At 43.0% G+C, this 14,365-nt stretch overlaps 1 non-coding gene across 1 annotated transcript; it reads right to left on the reverse strand.

Moving 5' to 3' along the window:
* Nucleotides 1–8,905: 8,905 nt before the first annotated feature.
* On the reverse strand, nt 8,906–8,978 carry TRNAR-CCU. The gene has a single exon. It is a non-coding gene; the product is annotated as a tRNA-Arg (tRNA).
* Between the last annotated feature and the right edge of the window lie 5,387 nt (nt 8,979–14,365).

Here is a 14,365-nt window from a genome sequence, read left to right on the forward strand (position 1 = left end):
ACCATTCATATAGCAGACCTGTGAACATTTTTAATTGAACTATGGGTTTCCTTTGCCTTGATATGCCCCAAACAATGTTTACCAGATACAATCATATGCACCATATAGAACTGAGATATTTGGGGACATATGCACAATATAGACTTGAGATACTCTTTGATTGTTTGATTTGGACCAGATCCGTCTGTGGGCTTCACACAATGGCATTTTTTTTTTCCAGAAACCCTCTTCTTACCACTAAGGATACAGAAGCTCAAGTAGTTTTGTGTCTTCACTGTCCAACACTCCATGTAGTGTCATAGACTTTTAGAACAGGAAAGGAAACTTAATTATGCAATCAAGCCCTCTGCAGGGAAGGAGATAAAGCCCCTTTGACTAGTTATCTAGACATCTAGATGCCCCCTAGACAAGAGCTAGGTCTCTGACCTACAGGGGAGACTCTGTACACTTGGGGATATCACTCTCTGTGCCCCTCAGGGTTCTGGATGGCACATAACAGGAGTAGACTCCGGCTAACTTTAGTAGAAGGATAATGGGGGCTAACAGAATTGACCAGAAGCCTGGATAACTAGGTTTTAAAGACAGGCAGGATCTGAGAGAGGCTGGGCAGCAGGAACACAGCTGAGGTCATGCTGCAGGGACAGCCTGATTTGAATGTCCCTAACCCTGGCCCTGCTGCCTCTCTGGCCGATGGACACCACCACAGCTGAGGCCAAGAGCCCAAGTGCCTCTGCTGTCATGGAATTCTGAACTGTCCCTGAGTCTAAATTAATCAGGGAACACCTGAGCTGCTGAGGCTGGATAATGTGACTGTCCTCTGGCAGCCAAGGGTCAGGGAAAGGGCCATCTGGCTTGGCTTGCTTCTACAGTAGGAAGTGAATCCTGCTTCCCACCATGACCCACATCATAGAGGAAAGAGCCTTAGGATGCTAATTATCCTCCCATGATAGCAGATGACACTTTATCTCCGCAGTTGAACTTCTGTTAGTGTAAGGACATAGACAACAGTAGTTATTTTAATTCTACAAAATATAGAGATATTTCCTACCACCTCCAGAAAATGGATTACATCCCCAGACAAACAGCACTATTCTAAGTGCTGATTTTGCAAAGGATTTAACCTCATTGAAGGAGAAACAGTTTCTTTTGTGTCCTAGTAGTTCAGTGACTGTCTCCTGGCCTAATTTCTGGGGGAAAACTGAAGATCGATCTGTCCACCTGACTTTCACTCAGATGCTCAGTGTGAGCACAGTGACTTCCAAGGGCATTAAAACTTCTTCTATAAGGATTCCATTAGTGATTGGATTTGCATTTGAAAATATTTCATGTTGCTACATATCAGATTGGGGCAGAGATGAGCTGGAACATAGGAGATTTGTTGAGGCAACAGCTAGGATTCTGTCACTGTTCTCTCAGTGCATTTCTGATGGCTCTCAAATTCTATAATGGGAGGTAGTATTGTGTGGGTAAGTAATATGAAGCCAGAGCTGACACTGTGACAGCTGTTCCCAAAGGCAAAGAATATTTTTGTTACCAGGAAAAGATGTCCTTGCGTTTCCTGGGCTGAGGTAAGAGTGCTTGGCAGTCCCTGTCTTCTCTGTTTTCTGATTGTCTTAACAGATTACAAGAGAGAAAATAATGAGCCAGAGGGATCTTCAGAGCATTTGTCCACTGCCTGTGTGTCTTAGTTTAGGTTCCCTTAGAAGCAGACTCTGAGGCACAAGTTCAAGTGCAAGTAGTTTATTTGAGTAGGGGAGTGGGGAACTGAGACAGGAGAGATGGAAGCCAATAGGAGGTGCTTGCTTAAGGAAGATGCCACTGTGGACAATCGGAACTCAACCCTATTGGGGAACTCTGGGGGGCAGTGCAGAATGTAAGCCTCAGTTATCCTGAACAAGGAGTTATGGAGCTGGGGTATAAAAACACCAATTCCACAGTGTTTGGTCGAAGGCTGCAGCTGGGAAGGCACTAACTCTCCAACACTTCTGGCCTGCTGTGTGCTAGGCAGAGCAAACCCAAACCACCAGACAAAGCCCTCCAGCAGTTGGAAGTCAGGCTTCTGTGCACAAAATGTCAAGGCCCAGGATGATACGGGCAGGGTATCCTCAGCACCTGCTACACTGTGTTCTCTCATCCTCCAAACTAGTGGACAAACTTTCTGCTCCCCATCCGTTCAGAGCCCAGAGTAAATCTTCCCAGAATCAACTGGGAGATGCACATCCTCTGCCTCCCCCAAACCAAATTTCCAATTGATACAGATTGCTTACTTCACTACTCATTGTTCGGTAGCTCTCCACCCATGTTACAGGGTCACTCTGTGGTTTAGTCCTCTTTCCTCCCTGTCTGGTAACATGCTAGCAGCTCAGACCCTGACCACAGCCCTGGAATAACTGAATAAATCTCACTGACTGACTGACTCCAACCTCCATCCATTCAGTAACATCTTAGATATTTGGAAATGCCACAGTCCACAGCCAATGCACTTTAGACAGGTCTCTGTCAGCTTTGATGTTTTGGAGAGATTTACTATCTGCTAAACATGATAAGTTTGGGGTATGTGATCTTGAGGGGATATAGTATTTCTCATCTCCAAAGGAAAAGGTCAGATTCCTTTAGGACTACAGATAGCGTCAGTGTAAACTGTGGGCCAGCCAGCTGTGAGTTGGCAACTTGGCGATGTCTGGGAAGAAAGGCTGGGACCTCGGTGAGAGCAGAAACATTTACTCAGTTGTTGTCTGGTGTATGAACATCCTACCAAGAAGATTCACCGAGTGAGTTGAAAGGCCATCTGAGGCTTGATGTATAATCTTATATTAATGAAGGGATAGCCTGAGTCTGATGTCTTTCTGGTTTTCATCATTTTTATTTTCTTTTTCCACCCTGATTATCAACCTTTAGTAAAGACTGGGAGATCTCAGAGTCAGTTGGCTCTAATGAAAAGGACCTTAATAGATCACCTGGGAAGTTTCTCTGCCTTCAGGCAACACTACACTAAACCATTCTTGACAGGAAGTTGCTTACCCTTGGTCTGAAAACTCTCCCAAAAGAGGTGGGGAAATGCCACAGCCTCCCTGTTCTCAGTGTCTCTCCTTAATAAGCTCTGGGCTTATCCTTGCTTGAATTTCAGCTTCAAATTTTTAATAAATGTCATGGTGACCTCACTACAAAGATTTATTCTGCAGAACATCCCAAGTGACCTATGACTATCACAAGTAAAATGATAGTATTTAAATATATGAAGTAAGTAATTTTTCAGGAATTTAGTCTTCTAAGAAATCAATTAAAAACATAAGTAGGACTTGCTTTGAAATTCATCAACAAGTAAGATGAGGTGATGGATGGATAGATGGTGGCTAGATGGATAGACATGAGATAAGTATGGATAGTAAATGTTAATGGTAAAAGCTGGTGGGTATACAGCTCTTATTTGTAAATTTTTATCAAGGGACTTCCCTGGTGGTGCAGTGGTTAAGAATCTGCCTGCCAATGCAGGGGACACAGGTTCGATCTCTGGTCCGGGAAGGTCCCACATGCTGTGGAGCAACTAAGCCTGTGTGCCACAACTACTGAGCCTGAGCACTGCAACTATTGAAGCCCGTGTGCTCTAGGATCCACGTGCCGCAACTACTGAGCCCGCATGCTGCAACCACTGAAGCCTGCACGCCTAGAGCCCGTGCTCCGCAACAAGAGAAGCCACCACAAATGAGAAGCCCACGCACTGCAGTGAAGTGTAGCCCTCACTCGCCGCAACTAGAGAAAGCCCGCACGCAGCAATGAAGACCCAGTGAAACCAAAAATAAATAAATAAATAAATAAATTTTTTTATCAAGTTTTCTGCATGTTTGAAATTTTTCATAATAAAATGTTGGGAAAATATATGAAGGATGTTCTTTAAGTGTATTAAATGTCTACCCACATACATTTGTTTATAACTTGGGGTTTTAAATTACCACAAGCTTTCCTAAAGATAATCTGTTCTTAATAGAAAGCATACTTGAAATACTAAAGAGAACTTTATTGGCTCCTAAGTGGTAGAACTAATTAAACAATCAACAGATCATTAATGAACACCTCCAAATTACTCTTGGAGATATGAATATATACCACCTTCAAAGAACTTAAATTCAAGTTGGGAAACTTACTTCTATATTTATCTGTCTAGATATCTATCTCATCACCTATACTTAATCCGTGTCATCTGCATCATTAACACCTACATTTTCCTGCCCAGATCATAAAATTTATATTTATGCCATCTATCTATATCAAACACATCATCTACATCTATGTTTAGAGCTATATCATTCATATCTACTCTTACATCATCATCTACATCCATATTTACATACACTTTACCTACATCTATGTTTACATCTATATCATCTACAGCTACATTTTCATGTTCATCATATGCATCATCTACACTGATGCTTAAATCTACATCAGTATCTACATTGGCTACATCACTGGCTCTCAACCCAGGCAACTTTGCACCCAAGAGGCATTTAGCAACATCCAGAAACATTTTTGATTGTCACAACTTGTGAGTGGGGGAGAGAGTGCCCCCAGCAACTAGGACAATACACAGAACAGCCCCTGACAGCAAAGAAATATCCAGCCCAAAATATCAATAGTGCTGAGATTGAAAAAATTTAATCTACAACCATGCTTACAGCTATGCCATGCACATCTGCACCTATATTGAAATCTACTCTGTCTACAACTGTCTTTATATCTACAGCATTTACATGTGCATTTACATCTATGTGATTGACAGCAACATCTACAATACCTACATAAACCACATCATCTATATCAGCACCTGCATCTATGTAACCTACGTCTTTGACATCTACATCTACCTGTGTATCTAATTAGCAGCTCAGAGCATGTTTGTTACATTGGAATGAGTGATCCATTTAATCTAAAATTAAAATTTAGTCTTAATTCTCCCTTCCTCTGACCATGAAGATTCTGATGAACCAATTCAAATGTGTGTGGGGGGGGGGCAGTTTGGGGTTTCCCTACACCACCAAGCAACTATAAGACAGCAACTGGGGGTCTTACAAGTCAACTCAATTCTGACACTGTCAACCCAGAGATAGCATCAGATGTCATTGGTTGAGGGCTCAGTTCCACAAGACTGCCCTCCACTTCAGGTGCCAATCACAAGTCCAAGACTGACTGACTGTAAATGAAGGGTTCCCATGACCCCCTCCTTGGATTTAATTAGTTTGCTAGAGTGGCTAACAAAACTCAGGAAACCAGTTTAGTCAATAGATCTCTGTTTTTTTACAAAGGATATTAAAGGACATGAATCAACTGCCAGATGAAAACATGCACAAGGCAAAGTCTCAGACAAAGGGGCTTCTGTTCTCATGGAGTTTGGGGCCCAGCATGATGGCACATGCAAGCACTTTGGTTCACCAACAAGGAAGCTCTCCAAACCCCATCCTTTGGGATTTTTATGGAGGCTTCATTACATAGTCATGATTGATTAATGAATTCAACTTCCAGCCCCTCTCCCTTCCCTGGAGGTCAGGGGATGAGACTGAAAGTTCCAGCTCTCCAATCGTGTGGTTGGTTCCCCCAACAACCAGCTCTCATCCTTAGGTGCTTTCAAAAGTCACCTTCTTAACATAAACTCAGTCAAAAGAGGTTTGTTCTGAATATCAAGGCAACTTTATCACTCTTAGGAAATTCCAAGGGTTTTAGGAGCTCTTTGCCAGAAACAGGGACAGAGACTAAATGTATATTTCTTATTATAAATCACAATATCACAGGCCACATACAAAAATGTTACATCAGAAGGAGTGGTCCATTTAATCTAAAATTAAAATTTAATTTTAATTCTTCCCTCCTCTAGCCACATACTAAAATGTGAGCGGAACAGAACATGACCTTTGTCGATGACACTTGCTAAAGTGTAAGAGTTGTGAACTCTTTGCTGGCTTTGTCCTGGCTTCAAAGGACAACTTTGGTTCCTGTTAGAAGAAGCCAAAGAGACTCCCATTTTCACTTGGATTGAGGTGAGAAGTTAAGCATGTGCTTGATGATTTTCATTCAAGCCCTCTCTTTGCTTGCCAGCCCCCAGGACCAGAGGGCATCTGCTGCAGACACAATTGTCTCTACTATTGTGATAAAGAATAATTTACTCTCAAGAGAGCAGTCACTGCCCTTTGAGAACTTGATATGGTTGGATCACATCTTGCTCCACCTAAACTCACCTGGGCTGGAAAACATACAGTTGGCACGTGGGAAGCCACAGATCTTGCGATTTCACCCTGAGCGCTTGGGCCTCAGAGTAGTTAAGAAACTGCTATCCTACAACCAAATGGCAACTCAGGTTGCCACATTCTTTTAAGCCCCCATGGGCATATGAGCTGACTTGTCAGCCAAGGCAAAAGTAAAATGATGTTTTAAATGAAATTGAGAACATGGGAGACAAAACAAGCAAAAGCAACTTTCTGTGGCTTCTTTAGCCTATGACATTTACTAAATAGCTATGCTTCCTGTAGAAACCCACGCCTCTTGGAAACTGTTATTTGTCCTCCAGGAACAAGACTGACCCTGGGTAAAGTTTCAAAACAGATTCTCAGTAAACTTTTTGTATCCTCACTCACTGTAGTGTTTCTAAATTTTCAAAAAATATTAATTTTTAGAAACTGAAAGTGAAAAATTAGCAATTTTTTACTCATTATTATGGATTTCTTAAAATATTTCAATATATAAGAAACACACAGCTTAGCAGTATTTACAAAAAACTGTAGCCTATGGAAAATATCCAAACATTGTAAATGCCAGTGAACATAATTGAATAGTTTTTAAAAATAATCTAACATTTGAATTTAACCCAGCAAATGCTACACAATGTCATAGTTTTAATGTTCTCAAAAGTAAACCACCCACCCTCCTACTGGTTGAATGTCCTCCCTAATAATGATTCCCACATTTGGTTGTTCATCAGTCATTCACTCAGCAACATGCACTGAGCAGCCACAATGTACCAGGCCCTGTTCTAGGTGCCAGGAATAGAGTACAGAATGAAAAGTGCAAAAACCCCTGCCCTCATGGAGCTTGCAATCTAGTGGGAGAGGTAGGCAGCAAACAAATAAGTAAAATAAATGTGCTGTTTTACTAGTGGTAATAAGTACTTTGGAGAACAATAAATCTGGAGAAAGGATAAGGAGAGCTGGCAAAGTGGGAGAGGGGAGGTCTGGGAAGGCCTCACTGAAAAGGTGGCAATGAAGCCACAGAAAGTGCCAAGGATCTGAGGCAGAAGGATGCTTGGCATGTTTTAGGAAGAGCACAGAGGCCTGTGTGGCTGGAGCAGGGTGCATGAGAGGAGAAGTGAGAGGGGTAAAGGAAACGAAATCATGAAAGGCTGGTTGTGAGTGAAATGGGAGCCATTGGAGCATTTTGAACAGAGCAGTGACATGACTAAACATTTCAGTCTCTGTCTGGCTGCTATATGGAGGATGGACTATAAAGAGACCAGAGTGGAGGCAGGGAGAGCAGTGAGGAGGCCATTCATTTAGCTAGCTGAGGGATGGTGGTGACTTGTAGTAGTGGTAGTAGTAGTTAGAGGTGGAAACCAGCAGTTAGATTCTGTACTTATTTTCAATTAAGAGTCTTCAGGATTTTCTAAAAGATCAGCTATTGGTGTGAGAGAATAGAGGAGTTGAGGATGACCCCAAGGCTTGTGGCAGAGCACCTGAAAATATGGAGACACCATTTACAGGAGTGAGGTCCCAAACTCTTAATCATACATTATATAGTTTTGGGCTACAGTAGAGGTGGCTGAGGACAGGTCAGAGACGAATCAGAAATAAGACTAGTCACAAGAAGTCAGACTCCAGATTGAGCCCGACCACATAGAAACGTGGCCTGATGCTGAACTCTGTGAATCTCTCCTAACAGAGGCTAAGAGGGGTCCTAAGATTCGGGCAAGGCTGAGCCCATAGGCACAGGGTAAAGTGTATTCATTGTGGACAGTTGAGGTCAGCAGAGGCAGTCAAGTGACACCCCGAGACAAATACCTCCTTGACCCACTGAAGTTAGATCAAATGCTGTCAGGGGACAGAGATTTAAAAAGGCCTGCACCCTCCTCCTAGGAGTTCTGGAAGGGCTTCCCACCACGCACTTTGCAGTGTTCACAGAAATGTCCACTTCAGCAGCCCCACCTTCACCCCAAGAATATAATTATGGGAGTTATTGTTTCCGTGTGAAGCAAGAGCAGAGCTGGCCCACCAAGTGGGCCATAACCCACAGGTATGAGCTGAGAGATCCTGAGAAGGTCCTTAACTGAAGTGGGTCCCTGGGGAACCTCTCGCTGTGTGTGACATGTACAATGTCATCATGGATTCTCTCCCCTTGGAGGTCTCTAGGGACAGGTTGCTCTGAAATGCCTCCAGGAGTAATGTTGGCTTGGTTTGGAGCCTCCCAGCATTCATTAGCGCTTTGTAATAGCACATTTTGTACAGATTACCACTTCACTTTTAGAACTGGTAAGGTGGGAGGTTATCAGGTACTGAGACAGGAAGATGATGGAAGCTGGGTCATCTGGATGCTTACTCTAGAGCAGAATGACAAGGAGACAGAGTGTGGTCCCCAAGTTACTTCTTCCTCACCTCCCAGAGTTCTCTTGGTGTCTCCCTTTCGTCTAGAGGGCCCGGGAGAAATGGAAAAGAGAGTATGGAAACGAGAGGCTTGGGGGCCATTGACTGACTTGTCATTTCAATGCCTTCTCTGAGGCTTTCATTGCCTCTTTGTGCCTTTTTAAAATTTATTTATTTACTTATTTGGCTGAGCTGGGTCTTAGTTGTGGCATGTGGGATCTTCGTTGCCACATGCAGGATCTTTAGCTGTGGCATGCAGGCTCTAAGTTGCAGCATGCGGCATCTAGTTCCCTGACCAGGGATCGAACCCAGGCCCCCTGCATTAGGAGCACAGAGTCTTAACCACTAGACCACCAGGGAAGTCCCTCTTTGTGCCCTTTTACCTCAAAACAAGAGGTAGCAGCATCCAAGAACACCCGTGTGTGGGTTTACTTAGAGCAGGGGGTAGGAACTTGTGTGTATGACACTCTGTCTCTTATATACTCTTCTTGTTTTCTTTCTTGCTCTACATTCCCACTGTCAAAACAGTGTTCAGTGTATCACAATAAAACACTTACTTATTATGCAAACAAACCATTGTTCTAGCTTTGAAGAAATATTGTCTATCCATTTCATGGCGTTTTGGGTGAATTCAGGAGTGGGGGTAATTCAAGTTCACTTTTCAGTGACTCAACCATTTCCCTTGAAGCAACTGCTGTCCTTCGTGCTGCTCTGGCCTTTCTTCAACCTCTCCTGGGGCTATAGATTCAGTGGGGCCTTTTGGATGCCCCTTTAATTCCTCTTCCACCTCTAGGCTAGAAACTGGCCCAAGATTCAGGTCTGATGAACCCTGAGACTTTTGCTTTAGTCTGCAGGAGCCGGGTACCACTTTGCCCCTTGGGTCATATGCCTGCAAAGGTTCTTTCTCCTTTCCTTAGTTAGCTATGAAGTCTGCCTTCACTTTACTTCTGGGGGGAAAAGACCAAATCCAGTAAGTCTTCCAATATTTATTTTCATACGTAATAGGATAATATGCCTTCTAAAAGACAAAATGTTGAGACTGGCCCATCCGTTGGTAATTTAGTTTTAGGCAGTACTGAATTTGTATAGCAGGATAAAATTATTCGGTGCTGTTTTCTCAGCTTTGTGAGTGAATGCAAAAGAAAGGAAAGCAGCTAGGAAAGTGGGAGAAAGAGATGGAGAACAATCCTTTAATAAAACTGATAAGTGGCCCACTATATATATACATGTTACCCAGAACAAAAATATGGGCAATTACAATCTTGGGAGGTTTCTGATTATGCATATTTACTTAATGGTAATGGCTCCTTGAGGACCATTATGAATTACTGAGAAATAAAATATTCATAGGTATAAAATTGTAATTAGCCTACATGGAGTTTTTCTGGAGTTTACATCTACAGAATACATTTTTGTAAAGGAGAGGCCTGCCTGGGAGTTGGTATGCTCTAATATTCGTCATAAATAATTTAAAATTCAGCACCACCAAAAGAATGCCTCCTCTCAGAGCAAAGAGTGCTTATGAAGTCCACCAGATCTCTCAGAATCACGAGATGGAACCAACTTACATTTCATGACTCCTGAGGATGAGCACAGAGAAAAAGGCCAGACAGAGTACACGAGGGAGACTTCAAAACAATCAGCACAGGACTGCTTCTGCTTTCCAGTATCAGATATGTTGGCCTGAAGTTACTGTGATTTCAAAGTCATGACCATTATTTCTGGCTTGTTGCTAGAAATTCCACAAATTGAGATACATATTTTGGAATGAAACCAAACTTCAAAAATCCCTATGAAGAGTGTCATATAGAGAAGGATTTTTCAGGAAAAGAGGAGAAATAGGCCCCTGGACATCAAGGCATCAGAGATAGAAAGAGGTTGCTCCTAAGAGGTGGAAAGAACCCAACGGAACAGGATGCAGGTCTTGACATCTCTGCTACTCACTGCTTGGCACAAGTGCTGGAAAAGGGGAGGACCACACCATCTGTGTGCTTCCACTAGGGACCCCACTCAAACTCCTCAACATTCACACCCACATTCCTCCCCTGCTTCTGGGCTTGACAGAACTCCAAACCTCCTCTGATCTTTTGCATTAGTCCTATCTTAGGAGCTGTGATTTTTCTCCTTCACTCTCTACCTATCTGCTTTTATCTCTCGAGGATTCTTCATGATTTCTGGTCCTATTGGAGCATTCCCCCTTATACTACAGTACTCATATGTGTAAACAATGTGCAAGCATTTTTCTATCCTATGTTACACATAAACCATTTGAACATGATGAACTTGGCAGGTACACTCAGGAAACAGCTTCAATCTTCTCTTACAACTGTCTGCAAGCATTTCTGTCAAAGCTCCTTTTCTGACCCTTGAACAACATCTCAGGCAGAAACAATAGCTTTTCATTAACTCTGGACTATTACAATAGTCCAAACTTCTATTTTTCACCCAATTCAAAGCCCCTCTAACTCCCAGCTGCTGCCTGTCCTGGAACAAGTCATGGGGAAGAGGGAAGGGCTCGCCTCTCCTTTTGTTTCCTTGTTTCTTTCTTTCCTATCCTACCCCTCCCTTCAGCTCCTTCAGGTCTGGACCGAAGAGGAGGATGACAGAGACGGAGGAGGGTCCAGAGATGGCCAGTGTCGTCTGTGGTCCTCTGTTGGTTTTCAATGCCCTCTATTGTGGCACACCTCCAGATGCTGGCTGGCCCTTTCACAGGGGACCTTTGTGGATTCATTAGAGTCCTCCATGGGAACCTCTTCACTCTCCCAGTCCCTGACGAGAGTGATGCTCTCTGACCTCTCACAACACCTCTCAGCAACCATTATCAGCACATCTCGGGGATCCCCTTGCTCCTTCAAGCAGGGGCTTTTGGGGGTGACTTGAGACCAGTAGCATTCTGTGGATGCCACTTAGCCCAGGGAAAACTCTGCACATGCAGATGTTCCAGCTACTGTCCTCTCCCCTTAACTTGCCATTGAGGCTGCTCCAGCTGACCTCCTGCCCACTCCACCTTGCTCACTTCACTCTCAAACTCTTGGGGACACAAATTAAATTGCCCTGTGATCTCCTTCCCACTCTCTTCTATTGGCATTGGAGCGAGTCTATGGGTTTCTGCAGCTCAGCAAGTGTCTGGCAAGGAAATGAGATATCAGTCTCCCTTCCTGCAGACAACTCCACTTTATGTTAGTTTCTTGCAGCCCCCAACTTGGCAGAGATAGGAAGAAGCATCATGAAACAGTACAGGGCTCCCTACAAACTCTCTTCAAAAAAGTTCTTTCTCCAACCAGTCCCTTTATAGTTTTGCATTTCTAGGTTTGTATCTGTAGTGTTCCCTTACACAGACTTGTGAGTGATACCCACTGTGCCAGTTTGGCCCCCTGTTAACAAGTCTTGTAGAAATGTGACTGGCTCCTCTCTTTGAAACATGTGAGTACTTAAAACCCATGTTGCCTAGCTTTGAGGCTTCAGTCAAAAGTCAGACATAATAAGAAAAATTCTATTTAACATCCTGCTCTATGTTTGTGAATGTATGTGTCATCATTCAACTTTCCCAAGAAGCAGACCCTGAGACAAAGATTTGACTGCAAGTAATTTATCTGGAGATAATCCCAAGAAACAGCAGTGGAGAGTAGAGAAGAAAAACAGGAAAGGAAAGTCAGCCATAAAGAGCTTGCTATCAAGAAAATTTCCACTGTGTGTAACTAAGCTCAGTCTCGCTGGGAAACTCTCAGGGCCTATGTAGAATACATACCTCTGAGGGAGCTGTGAATCTGGGGTGTTTATACACCTCATGTTTGGGTGAGGGCTGCCCCTGGGGGTCTTGATTCCTCAGCATTTCCAACTTGCCATTTGCACAGCTCTGTTTGCTCTGGTGACCAGAGAGAGCTATCGGCAAAGAAATGCAGATCTTGGCCATTGGAAATCAAGCCAGTGTGCTCCAAAAGGGTAAGAATGAGGGAAATTAAGGAAATGGGCAGAAAACCAGCAGCATCTGCTGCAGTGTGTGTGTGTGTGTGTGTGTGTGTGTATGTTGGGAGGAGGAACATATGAGAGACCAGCAAGCAGCCTTCATTCTAGATCCTTACCATGTGATATGTTGCTAACTATAATAGATTTGTCAAGCACCTAATGATCTTATCAACCCATCAGACCCAAATCATAGTTATCTCCCCTAGTTCTCAATATCTATTTCTTGCTTTCTCTCCAGTATATAAACAAATAAGTGCACCTGTTCATCTAATTTTCTGCAAGCCCCATTTGAAGAGGAATATCCCCTGTTTTGTCACACCTGAATGGTTGTAGCTCTATCTCTTGACCTCTTTTTTTTTTTTGGCTGTGTCATGCAGAATTCAGGATCTTAGGATCCCCAACCAGGGATCAAACCCGTGCCCTCTGCATTGGGAGCAAGGAGTCTTAACCACTGGACCACCAGGGAAGTCCCATCTCTTGACCTCTTTTTAGAAATGTTAATATATATCTTCTTGCAAGCTATATGGAGTTATATTACCCATAATTTAGTGGGTTAAAAAAATAGTTTCTATCTTCTCTTAAGATGAAGATTTGATTCATGATTTCTTAATTATGTCAAAATGTATTAGGAATCTAACCTGACATAAGAAACCAGGTACTAAATGTATTGTAGGATCATCTAAGGAAAACTACTTATTGACATGGTCTTTATTAGGAAAAAACCTTAAAGTCACAGAGATAAATGTTTATCTTATTGGCCACAAACACAGGGAATTCTGTAGATGTACATCTGCAGGGCAGCAGTTTCCATGGTAATGCCATTTTCCTGGCATGCCATGCTCTCTCACCCTCCTCTGTAGACCTGGAGTCTACCCTACACTTCTCCCATCTTTACTCTCTGACTAGTGAACTCTGCTAGAGCAGGGGGAGGAGTATATTTCCTTTTGCCATTAATGTTGGGATTAACCCTGTAATCTGCTATAGCCAGTGTAATAGGTATATACTACAGTCCTTGATATATAGTAAGCATTTATATATGCAAATGAAATGAATTCATAAATTTTGAGAGAAAAATCTAAATTCAGAACCTGTACTGCTAACCTGTGGTTTTGAACTATATGCCATTTTTTTGTCTGTTTGCTTCCTGATTCCTTCCTCTGTTCTGTATTGCTGGAGAGACTGGCCCTTGCAAACTATATTTTACAGTCTTCCCTGTCAGTCTTTCCCAGGTATGTTCAGTCACTAAGAGGTACTTGCACTGAAAGAAAGGAGAAGTCAGGGTCTTTATCCCCCTTTCTCTTCTTGGGAGGAAGGGGATGCATCTCTAGCAGTGGCTGTTTCTCTTCTGTGGTTCTAGCTCCCTTCCTCCATGGCCCCGTGGCCTTTGTAGCTTGTAAAGCTTCCCACTCCTACCAGGTGGTCCATGTTTCTGGGGTCCAGCAAAGACACATCCTTTCTTTACCCAGCATTCCCTCAGGGCGTAGCAGCTGCCTGCAGTTAACAAACACTGGGTCTCCTCATTTTCTTCTATTTGCTTTTCAGCTTTTCTAATCCTTGAGTATTATTTCCTGTATTAAATTCCCTCTGGTAGTTTCATTTTCCTGGCTGGGTCCTGATGGATTACCTATTTCAGGAGCCATGTGCAAAGCTATGTTTTTTTCTGAACCCTGGTTCCTAAGGGAGATATGCTTTCCTCCTTAATTCCTCTTTGAGAGCATTCCTGAGAAATGTTCTTCCTTATGGCTTCTTTTCTTTTCCTATAATAATAGTATTCTGTACAA

This window comes from Balaenoptera musculus, chromosome 15, assembly GCF_009873245.2.
Source record: "Balaenoptera musculus isolate JJ_BM4_2016_0621 chromosome 15, mBalMus1.pri.v3, whole genome shotgun sequence".
Lineage (NCBI taxonomy): Eukaryota > Metazoa > Chordata > Mammalia > Artiodactyla > Balaenopteridae > Balaenoptera > Balaenoptera musculus.